The sequence below is a fragment of the Myotis lucifugus genome, unplaced genomic scaffold (assembly GCF_000147115.1).
Source record: "Myotis lucifugus unplaced genomic scaffold, Myoluc2.0 scaffold_58, whole genome shotgun sequence".
Taxonomy (NCBI): domain Eukaryota; kingdom Metazoa; phylum Chordata; class Mammalia; order Chiroptera; family Vespertilionidae; genus Myotis; species Myotis lucifugus.
In genome coordinates, this window is record NW_005871106.1 from 4828466 (window position 1) to 4842894 (window position 14429).

The 14429-nt window shown below is 43.6% G+C and overlaps 1 protein-coding gene and 1 pseudogene across 1 annotated transcript in view; both read left to right on the forward strand.

Annotated features, from left to right (window-relative positions):
* Nucleotides 1-14429, forward strand: part of RAB31 (RAB31, member RAS oncogene family) — a 117112-nt gene that overhangs the window by 3933 nt on the left and 98750 nt on the right. The window lies entirely within an intron of this gene.
* LOC102433565 lies at nt 858-1668 on the forward strand (annotated as a pseudogene).

Consider the following 14429-nt stretch of genomic DNA (forward strand, 5'->3'; position numbering starts at 1 on the left):
GGGAGGCGGGGTGGAGGGGGGGTCGTAGCAACTCTGTATTTGTCAGCCTTGAATAACCTCTCTTCTTCTCCTTGTCGGTGTATGCGGAGAGGAGGAGGAGGAAATCGAAGGAGCGGGAGAAGAGGATCTTTCTTTTATTATTTTCTCTGGGTGTGTATGGTGTACACTTAAAAACTACTTCTGAGTAGAATCCCAAAGAGATTTATATTTGGATTTTGGTTGTCTTGACAACATTTTAGAGATTTCTGCTACTTCCTCAACAGCTGAGTGGCATGGTGAAGAGACATGTGAAGACATTCCTGCTTCCGATAGGGAGCTTGATGATGCTTCTCTTTTTGGCCTTGTTGAATCTGTATGGTGGTTCATCACCTAGAAATCAAATACCTGGGATTTGGTGGGACATCTGAGCAGTGGGGGCTTCAGATATATATGTACAGGCCGTCACATGTAAGGTGCATGTGGTTCTCGAGGACACAAGAGTGGAATAGATTCCTGCTCACAGTAGGCATATCAGTCAGTGCTGTGGAGCCTCAAATGGACTACTTTGAGCAATAGTGAGCTCCCGTTACTGTAGGGATTCTGTAAGGTTACTTGAACTTGTTGGGGTCATTGCTGAAGGAATGAATATCCTATATAATAAAAGGCTAATATGCAAATCAACCAAACTGCTGAACAACCGGTCACTATGATGCACACTGACCACCAGGGGGCAGATGCTTAACGCAGGAGCTGTCCCCTGGTGGTCAGTGCGCTCCCACAGGGGGAGTGCTGCTCAGCCAGAAGCTGGGCTCATGGCTGGCGAGCGGGAGCCTCTCCCACCTCTGTGGCAGCACTAAGGACTGAGGGCTCCTGGACTGCAAGAGGGCGCAGGCTGGGCTGAGGGACCTCCCCCCCTCCTCCAGTGCACGAATTTCGTGCACCGGGCCTCTAGTAAAGTATGGGGAGGACTGGGCTAGGCAACCATCATATTTGCTTTTCTTTCCAGTCTGAGATTCTGTTAACACACACATTTTTATTCTCTTTCCCAGAAACTAGCATTTCTTTAGGGGAGGGGTGGGTGGAGAGGGTGTGCAGAGAGGCTAGCAATATAATGCATTTTTTACTACAACTGATTCCTCTATTAAATTGAACCCCTGTGGAAAGTGTGGTTCAGCGTTGGTGATACTGGGCAAAGAATCGACGTAAATGATACAGCCTCTCACCATGGTCCAGTCCCAAGATGGCGGCCACCACGAAGAGGCAGCTGCGGAAGATGCCAATGTTGCCTTTGAAAATCAACAAAAGATAAACAACTCTGCACAGAATACGAGTAGAATCACAGAACGGAAGGAAGAAATAGATATCAAAAAAGAAACAACTCCAGAATTTTAGGAGATGCACGTGAGGACATCATGCTTGCAGATCCTAGCTGCTTAATGATATCTTATCAAATTGGTGATGTTTTCATTAGCCATTCTCAAGAAGAAACACAAGAAATGTTAGAAGAAGCAAAGAAAAATTTGCAAGAAGAAATTGATGACTTAGTATCTGGGGTGGAATCACTTCTCTGATTTGCTCTCAGATTTGAAAGTTCAGTTGCAAAATTTGGGAGCAACATAAACTTGGAAGCTGATGAAAGTTAACTATTTTATAATACTTAAAAATTTCATTTAATAAACTGGAATACTGTTTAAATGATAATTTAAATGATATAGAAAGCAAAACTTCCTCTTTAAAATAGGTGCTGGGACATACAAAGATTTTGAGTCCATGAATTAGAAAAAGTCTTCAAATTTATTTATCTTATTTTATTTTTTAATCCTCACCCAAGGATATTTTTCCATTGATTTTTAAAGAGAGTGGAAGAGAGAAGGAAAGACAGAGAGAAACATTGATGTGAGAGAAACACATTGACTGGTTGCCTCCTTCATGCACCCCCACCAGGGCCTGGGCTGGGGAGGAGCCTACAACCGAGGTACATGTCCCTGACCTGAATTAAACCCAGGGACCCTTCAGTCCACAGATTGATGCTCTATCCACTGAGCCAAACCGGCTAGGGCAACGTCTTCAAATTTAATTGTGTCCAATAGGTTTAGCTAATTTCTAGTGCTTGCAAGTCAGTGCAACTATTATACATTTTTTAGTTTTTATAATTTATAATGTGTTTGAAAATGGAACAGGCATTTATTCACTCAATCCTTTACCATTTATTGCATGCTTCTTTCATGCTGGGAGCTGTGGGTGTTGATGCCTGTCTTCAAAGAGTACTCTGCTTTTCCCAGGATGTGGACATACTAGCAATGCACTACACTACATGGCCTGTGTTCCTGTGACAACACTTACCGCAGAGCCATGCACAGCAGAAGTAACAGAGTGTGATGCTAAATATTGACTATCTTCCATCTTATTAGACATGAGGACAGGTGAGGAACAGAGTTTTGTAATCAAGGTTTGTTTTGAGTACCTGCTGTGGTGCAAGCTCTGCTAGAGATAGAAAGTAGGGAGGGTGGGTTTCTCGTCCCTGCTTGTGATGGAGAGACGCCTGGTTGAGCAGGAGAGACAGGCATGTGCACAGGAACTAGTATCCATGGCATTTGTGATGCATGGGATGCTGGAGGTGCAGTAGGAGATGGTGGAGTTTAAGTTATATATGTTGGGTGCTGGGGAGGGAGCGATCAGGGAAGGTTTCCTGGAGTGGGAAGGATCTGAACATGCCTCAAAGGAGGAACGGTGGGCATGGACCCCAGGCACTGGAGGGAGCAGGTGTGGCTCCAGATCTCAGGTATTTTCTGGAGGACTGATGTAGTTGGAGAGTGTAGGGAGGTGAGGAGCACAGCCCTCCCACTCCTGGGCTGACCGCTCTCCGGTTGATTCCACTCTCTCTCTAGAATGAGTTCTTTTATTTTTAACTCTGCTTTTCCCATGAATTATTTTGAAAAATTTCAAATTTATAAAACAGTTAAAAGAGTAGTACAGTGAATTGTCTGTAGACATCTCACATAGCAGGGCTAACATTTTGCCACTCTTGCTTTCTCTTTCTAATGTATCTAAATAACACTACTTTTTCCCCCCCTGAACTACCTGAAAGTGAATTGCAGACATTATAACACTTCACCCCTAAATACTTCAGTATATATCTTTTAGGAAAAAGGACAGTTCCCCACACAACTATAACAGCATTATCCCACACAAATGCAACAGTAGTGCTGAGCATAGGGTCCATACTCAGCTTTTTCATTTGTCCCTAAATAGCCTTAACAGGTGTTAAAAAAAAATTCCATCAGAGATCATGTATTACCTTGGCTTGTCATGTCTCTCATCTAAAGCAATTCCTCTCCTTTTTTTTTCTACTATGACATTAGTATTTTTGCAGAATCCCAGGCCAGTTGCTTAGAAAGTCCCAAGATCTTAGTCTGATTGCTTCCTCATTGCTTCTTCTGGCTCAGCTTTTTGGCGAGAAGACAACAAAAGTGATGTTGGTCTTATTTTTTATGTGCTCATATATAATATTAAAATATTCTTTCCCATTTACTTCTGTGATACTCATTCAGAAAATATCTCTTCACTTCTACAAGTGCCAGGCAGTGATGTGTCTGAACAAAACAAAGGGCTTTGGCCTTGTAGAACTTAGATTTTAGCAGGAAGCTGGGGAATATAAAATCTATAGCCTGTCAGAAGGTCTTATATAGAAAAAAAGACATGACAGAGCTGAGTGAGGGGCGCAGGAGCTCTGGGAGGTGGGGAGCGGGTTGGTTGGGTGGTGGGTGATCAAGTGTGTTCAGTCTCCGGCAGGACCAGAGGGGAGCATCACCTCTCACTTACCTAGGGGCTGACTTTGGTTCTGTATCTTCAGTTCCGTGGTGTGATCCCCGAGCTGCTGAGAGTCACACGTATGTCCTGTGGAGCCAGAGTTGTCTTTCTTGTTGCCTAACTGTCAGCAGAAATCAGGAAAAGGAAAGTGGGATTTAACATCGGTGTCACTGAATGAGTTTCTTTTTTTTTTAATATATATTTTATTGATTTTTTACAGAAAGGAAGAGAGAGAGATAGAGAGTTAGAAACATCGATGAGAGAGAAACATCGATCAGCTGCCTCCTGCACACCCCCCACTGGGGATGTGCCTGCAACCAAGGTACATGCCCTTGACTGGAATCGAACCTGGGACCTTTAAGTCCGCAGGCCAACGCTCTATCCACTGAGCCAAACCGGTTAGGGCACTGAATGAGTTTTTTACTGTGGAATCTTCTGTTTTGATGAGTCTTTTTCTGATATATTTTCTTACTTCTGATGTCTCGGACCTGCTTCCACTTCAGTGGAGGTCGTGAAGTTGGCTTCTGCTTGCTCAGAATTTAACCCAGAAGGTAGCCTAAGCTACTTAGATCAATTCCCCCAGGGGCTCCTAGAAGACTTGGGTTATCAGAAGATTGAGTGGGCCCTGCAGGAGAGCAAGCAGGATTTCCTAGGGGAAATCATTTTCCTTCCATTTTTCTCTTCTTGAACAAGATAACAAAGCTGGATCCCTTTGTAACAACTGTATTTGTTTGTCAAAATTTTTGAGTTCTCCAGTATTACTTCATTTCTGCCCCATGGAACCACTGTTCTAACTGAGGTCTGCAAATACATTGTGTGGTCCTTAAAAAGTGCCTCCATTGGCCCCACCGGTGTGGCTCAGGTGGTTGAGTGTCCTCCCATGCACTAAGGTCACTGATTCGATTCCAGGGCAGGGCACAGGCCCGAGTGTTTTTTTTTTTTTTTTAAATATATTTTATTGATTTTTCACAGAGAGGAAGGGAGAGAGATAGTTAGAAACATCGATGAGAGAGAAACACCGACCAGCTGCCTCCTGCACATCTCCCACTGGGGATATGCCCGCAACCAAGGTACATGCCCTTGACTGGAATCGAACCTGGGACCTTTCAGTCTGCAGGCCGATGCTCTATCCACTGAGCCAAACCGGTTTCGGCCACAGGCCCGAGTTTTGGGCTCTACCCTCAGTAGGGGGAGTGCAGGAGACAGCCAGGCCATCCATGTTTCTGTCTCTCCTTCTCCCTTCCTCTCTCTTTAAATATCAATAAAAACATGTTTTAAAAAAGTGCTTGCATCCAAGGCCCCCCCTAGAAAGGAAGGGGAGAGAGAGAGAGAGAGAGAGAGAGAGAGAGAGAGAGAGAGAGAAAGAAAAGGGAGAGACGGAGGAAAAGGGGAGAGACAGAGAGAGACACAAACACACACACACAGGGACACAGGGTTTCATGTAAAACTTGCCCTTTGCTGGCGAGGGGAAAGAGTGAACTGTTCCTGTTTTTTTTTTTTTTTTTTTTGTGTGTGTGTGTGTGTGTGTGTGTGTGTGTGTTTTGTTATTTTTGACCATTAGCCAGGGCATTTACATTTATGGCAAGCTTAAGCTTAATGTACACATTGCGCACCAGTAGTTTTATTGCTAGCTTTACCCAGTGGCCAGATAAGTTTCTATTGAATGAGCACAAAAAACGTTTTACAAAGTATCATACTTTAAAAAGATATTAGCTTGTAAGAACATGTAATAAATAACTTCAAAATGCAATGGGTATTAAGGCGTGCCTTTAACATTTATGTAAAACACTGTGTAATAGGAAAACACGTGATCCGCCTGCAATGTGTTGTCTTTTTTTTAAAAGAACATCTCATAGCATCATACTACATGCTTCATAGATATGTTTTATTTTAGAAGCTAAAATATTATCTAAACTTTTTGTTAACCAACTTCTAGAAGGCTATTTTTTTCATAAAGTAATCCATGTTCATCTTAATTCAATTTTAAATCTAATTATGAGGTAGGGAAATGATTGGTAATAAAATGATAACTGTTGATTTTCCTTTGAGATCACAGATTGAGGTGTGCAGGTTGATGCCTTTAACATCCTTTCTTTATAATAACATATGTAATTGTACCAACTTGCAGAGGTCTTGCTTTCCTCTGGTTAGTTTGTAATCCTGCAGGCGTAAAGAAATCATCCTGCCTGCCTCCTTGACCTCATGGCTCACCTGCTCATAGCTCTGCTTCTTTCCCTGTATTCTGTTTTACATTCGGGTGACTGCTTTTTTATTTTATGATCAACACCAGGCTCACCCCATTTCTTCTGCTGCGTCTCTGTTCTTTTCTGCTCTGCAGGATCATTTTCTTCCACCATTTAAATTTGTTTTCTGATTCTCTGCACTTCTCATCGATGAATCATCAGTCTGTCCTCCTTTTAAAGAGACATCCAGGAAAAAGTTTCTAACTCTGCTTCTCACTTGCTCCCCTCACTGAGCAGGGAGCATGCTGAGCTCCACACAGGGACCCTTCTTTCTGCTTTGAGGCATTTTCTGTCCTAAAAACAACAAGATGGGTCTGTATAAAGTCAGTGAAGATTTAACTAGTGGGTCTTGCGCTGTGAGAGATGACTGGAGATGCATGGCTGCTGTGTGGCAGGCTCACAGAACCATTTCCTGTGGGGGAGGGGCCTCTGTCCTGGAGGTGTCAGTCCAGCAGGGATCTTGGTCAGCTAGGGCCTAAATGGGAAAGGTAAAGTAACAACACCTGACAACTGGTGGGATGGTACACGACAATTGCCAAATGTCCCCAAGATGAGGGCTGGCGGAATTGGGGATTGGCTAGGGAGGGCTTGTGGCTGCCGCCTTCGAATGCCTGATGTTAGTTTGGCTGCAGGAGAGGGAAATGTGTACCTCTATTTACATTACACACCAACAGATGGGAAAGGTTCTGAAAAGACTCAAGCGTCATAGTGGTTGTCCAGGTGGGACAGGGGCTGATTGATAAGTTACCTCTTTTGCTTCTCTGTGTTGGTTGATTTCGTGTGCATACATTACTGGGGTAATTAACATAAAGCCCATAAAGAAATTACTGCAGTGCCCACGGAGATGTTTGGTGGGTAGACCTCCGTTTGGCTGTCAGTGGAAATTACTGATGATGAAAGTGGAATGTAAACTTCGATCAGATGTAAAAGGGCCTTGAAATGTGCCAGTTTATACCCTCGGGTGGGGAAAGGACAGGTGTCATCAGTGGGACATAGGCTTTGAGTGGCTCATTAGGCCGTGCTGTGCTTTCATTTGTGCCCTCTATTCCATTGCTGGATGGCAGCTGTCTCTGACGTGTGGTCTGTGACCTCCTCATTGGTGGGGCTATGGCTTCCTTACCATTCTCTAATCTAGTATTTCTCTAAATGGGTCTAGGAGAGTTTATGGGTGTTGATCTAGTCTGCAGGTTTTTTGTGCCTATTGATTTCAATGATGTTCTTTAAAAAAATAAAATAAAATTATATCTTGAACCTCCAGGTGATCATCCTATAACACAACTCTGTGTCACAACTTTAAGGCCCATTAAAACGGACTAATGAGGAAAGAACTGAGGCAAAGTTAGTACAGAAATAATATGCTGGGACCATGTAAAGACCAGGTGATTCCATAGCACATGCCACAGATCTTTACCAGACACCTCTAGCGTTGGGCATACAGCAGGTGACAAAACAGCCCCATAATCCCTGGCCTCATGGAGCTGACATTCTAGTAGAGGCAACAGACATAAATACTTAATATGACAGATGGTGACAAGTGCTTCGGAGAAAGAAAGCAGAGAGGGGCCTAGGAGTGCTGGCTGGGAAGTGGTGGCTTTAAGTCAGGGCTTGAGAAAGGCCTCACTGAGAAGGCCTGGAGCAAAGACAAAGAGAATATTTATCTTCGGGCCCTCTCAACAGAGGGGACCCCAAGGCTGGAGTGGGAGGGGCTTGGCTGGTGAGTTTGAGGACCTGTAGGCAGGCCAGTGTGGCTGGAGCAGAGTGACCATTGGGAAGAGAGCAGAAGATTTGGGGGGCTGATTATGTGGGGACTTGTGTTCCAGTGTGGGAAGCAGAGCAGGGACACCATCTGACACCTCGCAGCCATGTGGAGGGTGGACTGTGACCACAGGAGGATGCATGTGGTCAGCAGGGGACTCTGCTGCCAACGGCCTGGTGGGAAGTCAGGCGTGGTGACTTCCCCCAGAGTGCAGCAGCCTAGGACAGTGGTCGGCAAACTGCGGCTGGCGAGCCACATGCGGCTCTTTGGCCCCTTGAGTATGGCTCTTCCACAAAATACAGTGCGATTGAAACTTTGTGGCCTATGCGCAGAAGTTGGTATTTTGTGGAGGAGCCACACTCAAGGGGCCAAAGAGCCGCATGTGGCTCGCCAGCCGCAGTTTGCCGACCACTGGCCTAAGTGGTGAGTGGAGTCCCACTTGGACTGACTTGAAGGTAGACTGAAAACTGCCCACAGATTGTGAGTGGAGTGTGAGGGAATTGAACCATCACATGGCACGTGCTGGCCTCAGAATCCAGCACAGCCCTGAGCTGGTTCAGCTTAGCAGAGCAATATCATCCCTCATATTAGACTGCTAATGTGAGTGTTACTGGATTTATAGTTTAACTTGTATCTAATTAACACATTTGTCTTTGTTGTTTTACAATAGCATACACAGTTTGTGTAAATTTTCATTATTTGTACATATTTACACAATAATTAAAGTCTACATTGGGGTCCCTGGTTGCTTTTCCCTTTAAACAAGCCGGTAGAGTCTTAAAAAGGCCTGAGAAATACTGCTGTAAGCATGCAGGTTGGCCATGGCTAATGGAGGCTTTCTTTCCCCAATGAAGTGTCAGTGTTGGCAGGACTCAGGGAAGGGAAGGCTGCGTCCGATCATCGGTCCCTGGGCACCACCAGGTGGAATGTGGAGGTATATTCTGAGCGATGCCGAGTCTGGGCCCGAGATGCTATTCCCAGAGCAGCAGGTCCCAACTCACAGTCTTACTGCTTTTTCTGGTGTGATGCAACTAATGGACAATCTTGAAAATCCTAGATACTACCATAGAAACACATAGATTCTGATGAAACCTCAAATATATGTGACAAAATAAAGCAAATTACACATTTGCTTTTTTAAAATGCTCTTCTCGTGAAGACATTTATAGAAGCATGTGAGTCATGAACTCAGTCATTTCAAGATCTCCCCACACAATTCAGTTTAAAAGGAACTATTAATAAATATGATATATCATTTTTTTTAAAAGAAAGACCTCTATTTAACAAGATGATTTGTATTATTTCTAAACGTCCACCTCATAGGCTAATCTTAGTAAGATAACCTAATATATAATATTGTACAATAAAAATGTACAAATTTAAAAGTATTGTTACAATCATAATTGATATAATTTATTGCTTTGAACATGTTGCTGCTTTTAACATGAATTGTATTATTGCACATTTCACTTGCAGCGGCCCTATGCTTTGTATTTACTCATCATAACTAACGTGTCACAAACCAAAGGGCACATCTTTGTTCTTGCTTATGAGTGGAGTGTGAGGGAATTTTGTTCTCTTCATAGATCCTTGACTTCCTACTTATTAAAAAATATCCATGGGAACTTATATGCATATATGCATAGCTCATAGACACAGACAACAGAGTGGTGAAGGCCTGGGAGGGGTGGGGGCAGGGTGGAGAGGGTCAATGGAAAAAAACAAACAAATGGGACATCTATAATACTTGCAACAATAAAGATAAATTAAAAAAAGAAAAATGTAATTAAAAACTCACTAGCACTATAATAATTTGTAATTGCCCCCACCCCTAATCACAGCGACATCAGTAACAGTTAAGAAGAATTGTTGTACAGTTCTGGAATTGCAGCCAACCTTACTCTGTTCTTTTCCAATCAGGAAAGCACATGGGAATGCCTTTGTCTTTGATTAAAAAGGACGTCGCCTTGAAATCACTCTAGTTTATCCATATCACTCTAATAATAGCAGTAGACATGCACTGACTATAACTCATGTGCCAGGCAATATGCTGAGTATTTCAGATATCCATTGCTGCACAACAAACCGCCGCAAACTTAGTGGTTTTAAATAACAATTTATTATTATTTTTCTTAGTGCTGTGGGTTGACTGGGCTCAGATGGGCAGTTCTTGCTTGGGGTTTCTCATGCAGTTTCAGTCAGGTGGTGGCCGGGGCCAGAGCCTCAGAACACTTGCTCATTCACAGGTCTGGTGGCGGGATTGGGGTGGCGGTATCAGCTGGGACTAACCAGGCATCTCTTTGCAGGTGGCTTCTCCCCATATTAGCTTGGGCTTTCTCTAGCATGGAGTCTCAGGGCAGTTAGAGTTACATGGTGGCTGGCTGTTTCTAGAGCGAGTGTTCTAAGAGCTGTGGGCAGAAGCTAAAAGGCTTCTTGTGATCTATCCTCACAAATCCCAGAATGTCAATTCTGCCACTTGTAACTAAGGCCGCCAGAAGCAAAGGCAGGAGACTCACACTCTACCTCTGAATGGCAGGAATAGCGACAGTGTGTGGCCATCTTATATGGCCTCTGCTGAATGAGTGGTGTGCATACATTATGGCATTAAAGGACTTGTAAGGGTGAGTTCTGTTATTATTGTCATCTTGCTGATGAGGAAACTGAAGCTCAGAGGGTTGAGTAACATTTGCAAAGACTCATGGTTAATAAATGATACTTCATGGATTAGAACTAGCTTTGTAGGCCTCCAAAACCCAATGCATGTAACCTCTTTGCTGTGTGGCAAACTTTGTTGTTAGTCACAAATGACTTGTTAAAAACCGACATGTAGTAGGGAGGGCACCACTGAATCAGTAGAATAAGATTTTAAAAACGTAAGAGGTCTTGTATCAATAAGAATTACAATTTAATAATCTGATTGAATAATTTGAACCAGGTCTGAAGTACTTCATGGGAGAAAAAGAGGCGAATTGCCACAAGGTTAGGGTCCCGGGCAGGTCTTTGGGGAGTAAGACGGCGGTTTCTCACTTCTGGGAATGTATTAGACGTGAAGAGCCCAAGTGCTTTCTTGGGGAAGGTCGGATGTTGATGACAGCACTAAGGCGTGACAGCCAAACAACAACACCTTGTATTTGTTTCTCATTTTACAGTTCACAGTGTGCTGTCCATATGTTGTTCTGTTTAATCCTCAAACAACCTTATGTGGGAGGCATTTTGTCTCTGTTGGCAGATGTGAGCGGCCAGGGCTTAGCAATGTTAAAGGCTTTGCTCCAGGTCACAGAGCTTGTGTCCAGGGAGCACCCTCGAGCCCAGGCTTTCTGGCTGTTCCATTTCCCAGCTCACGTGTCTAGGAAGCAGGCAACTTACTTTAGCCCTTTTCTCCCATTGCTCCCTCATAGGGTCCATGGCAAGTGCTCTATTTGGGTTTAGGGAATTTCATTTTGCCAACTGTGATCAATCAACCAGGAAGGCCAACCTGCTGGACTGTAGGGGCCTGTTAGATTTCAGACGTTTCTTGGTCAGCCGTTACAGCTGTGAATCACAACTGGACAGGCCTCCTGCCAGTGCAGCACAGTGAGAGTGGGCACGCCTCCGGGCAGGCAGACGTGATTACCGTGCCAGTCACGGAACATCAGGGCTCCGTTTCCTGCTTTGTAAACCGCTGACAGTTTGCAGGGAAACCCTTTAGCAGGGAACCCTGAATGGCATATCATCTACAAAAAATTTTCTTACCTATTTTGCTCCAAACAATTAAAAAGTATTTTTTATATTTATTGATTTTAGAGAGAGAGGGAGAGAGAGAGAGAAACATCGATTTGTTGTTCCACTTATTTATTGGTTTCTTTTTGTTTGTGCCCTGACTGGAGATTGAACCCGACACCTTGACGTATTGAGATGATGCTTTAACCAACTGAGCTCCCCAGCCAGGGTGCCCCAAACAGTTTTACACCTGGTAACCTCAAGGCTCAGAAGAGTTTGAATAGATTCTTTTTACAAGAGGGGCTCCAGTTTAGACCTTTTCCTGTATCTCCTTTCCTAGGGGATCTGGCAAGGCACAGGTGCTAGGTCTCTATGCTGCACACATAGAGACAGGTGCTAGCTTTTGATTTACTATGTGATACTTTAGAGCTTCATTATTTTCACTAATTGGACCAAATTTGTAACATACTCTTTACATTTTTATATCGAAGTATAATATACATTCCAAAAAACTACGTCTTAAATATAGCGCACCATGGATTTTCACAAATTGAACAGATCCAAAATGAGTATTACCAGCACCCCCAGAAGCCTACCCTATTCCTCCTTCCAAAAAAAATAAAAGTAACCCACGTTCTTCCTGCCTTCCGACACCATAAAACTGTAACATATACTTACTGTAGGATCTTCATTATTTTGAAGTCATTATACTAAGGTGGTGTTGTTTGACAGAGGTTCCTAGAACAGGAGTCTCACAGTGAGTGGGCTGGGGGCTGCCATTGGGTCCTGGGGGTGCAGAGACTCAGATGCTGGTCTGGCTTTGGCAGGTGGGGCAGGGCAGCCACTGGTGGCCAGTGCTGTACAACAATACAATGATCTGGGTGTGCTGGTATGTGAAAGGGGTTGGAAAGCAGTGTCTTTGGAGACCTATTTTAATCAATCAATTAACTAAGGAGCATATTAGTTGTAGATAAATAAGCCTTTTAAAAGTGTTCATGGGCATTTGAAAGCAGTTCTCTCAAATATTAAAAATATTGTTTCCATTTTTAATGAAGAAAATCTTTGCTAAGATCAATCTTTCTTAAAGTTCTTTTTAATGACTAGGCTTAATACATACTTGTAAACAATAAAAATGGTACAGAGGGTACAGAATGAAAAGTAAAAGACCCCTTTTTTCTCCACTCATCTATTCCTTTTGTATTTTTCTAGATATTATATATTCACTAGAGGCCTGGTGCATGAAATCATGCACAGGTGGGGTCCCTCAGCCTGGCTGGCAATCGGGGCCAATTGGGGCCATGAGAGGTTGGCCGGGGGGGAGGGACTGTGGGAGGTTGGCCGGTGGCCCTGATCAGGGTCATCTGGGCCAGCCGGCTTGGGGGAGGGACCAAAGAAGGTTGTCTGGCTGTGGGAGGTTGGCTGTGGGAGTGCACTGACCACCAGGGGGCAGCTCCTGTGTTGAGCATCTGCCCCCTGGTGGTCAGTGTGCATCATAGAGACCAGTCAACCAGTCCTTCGGTCGCTTAGGCTTTTATATATATAGATATGCACGTGCTATTTTCTTGCCTTTTTCACCTAAAGGTAAACCTTTAGTATATGTCTTTGTTAGTATGTATCACTTGACCTTATTTATTTATTTATTTTTGAAGTCCTCACCTGAATATATGTTTAGAGAGAGAGAGACATCCATGTGAGAGAGAAACATCAATCTGCTGCCTCCTGTAGTCGCCTTGACTGGGATTGAACCTCAATCTAGGTATGTGCCCTGACTGGGAATCAAACCCACAACCTTTTGGTGTACTGGATGACACTCCTACCAACTGAGCCACCTGGCCAGGGCAATAATGTCTTTTTTAAAAACATTTTAAATTATTTGACCATGTGGAATTTATCCTGTATAATAAAAGGCTAATATGCAAATTGTCCCCTCGGGAGTATGACTGACTGGGAGTTCGACCACTCGCTATGATGTGTGCTGACCACCACGGGGCAGAGTGGAACAAAGGAAGGCCCCAGACGACAGCCAGCAGCCGGGGGAAGGAAGGCCCCGATCGGCCCTGATCGCCGGCCAGGCCTAAGGACCCTACCCGTGCATGAATTTTGTGCACCAGGCCTCTAGTTTTGGTATAAAGAGCCAGGAAGGGATTCTTTTTTTTGTTTTTTAACTACTAATGCCTTACCTCAGTAATTGTTTTAATGCCATCTATTGATTAATTGATTGTTATTTACTGATCTAATATGCTATTTTTGTCATAAGTGATAGCCCCATGTGCATGTGGGTCTATTTCTCGACTCTGTTGTTCTATTAAAGGTTTCATTGATTTCTGAATCAATCAGCTTCAGGCAAATTTAGAAATCACATAAAGGAATCAACTTGTGGGAGCTGAGCCATATAGGTGCCTTGAATGCCAGGGGCTGCAAGTCAGAGCTGGTTAACTGATTTGCTCACTCAACAAATATTTATTGAGCCACTATTAACAGGCAAAAGTTTTGCTAGCTGCTGAGTATATAGCGAGTTTTGATCGGCTATGACAATGCTTATCTTACTGAGAATAATAATCTGAAACATTGCATATATTGAATTACTTCAGTCATTACTGGAAGACACTTCCATGTGTGAAAAATCCGAGGGTAGCTAAAGGGAAAGAGGGGTGTTGTGACTTGAGTTGGGGTGGTTCCTGGCTCTGAGGTGTAATGGCTTCTGTGTTTGGATCGGTGGTAGAAACCCAGCGGAGCAATGAGTTACAGTTTCTACCATCAGCAGCACTTGGGTATTTTCCAAGCTGTAAATATTTTTTCCACTTCAGTATGTGTGGGATCACTTCCATTGGAGTTAGTTCAGAAATTGCTATGGCAGTGGGAACTGTGAGTCTAAACATTAGGGATAAATCAAGTTTAACATGTAACACAGTCCCTTTAAAATGATCCTAGAACCTAGGTTC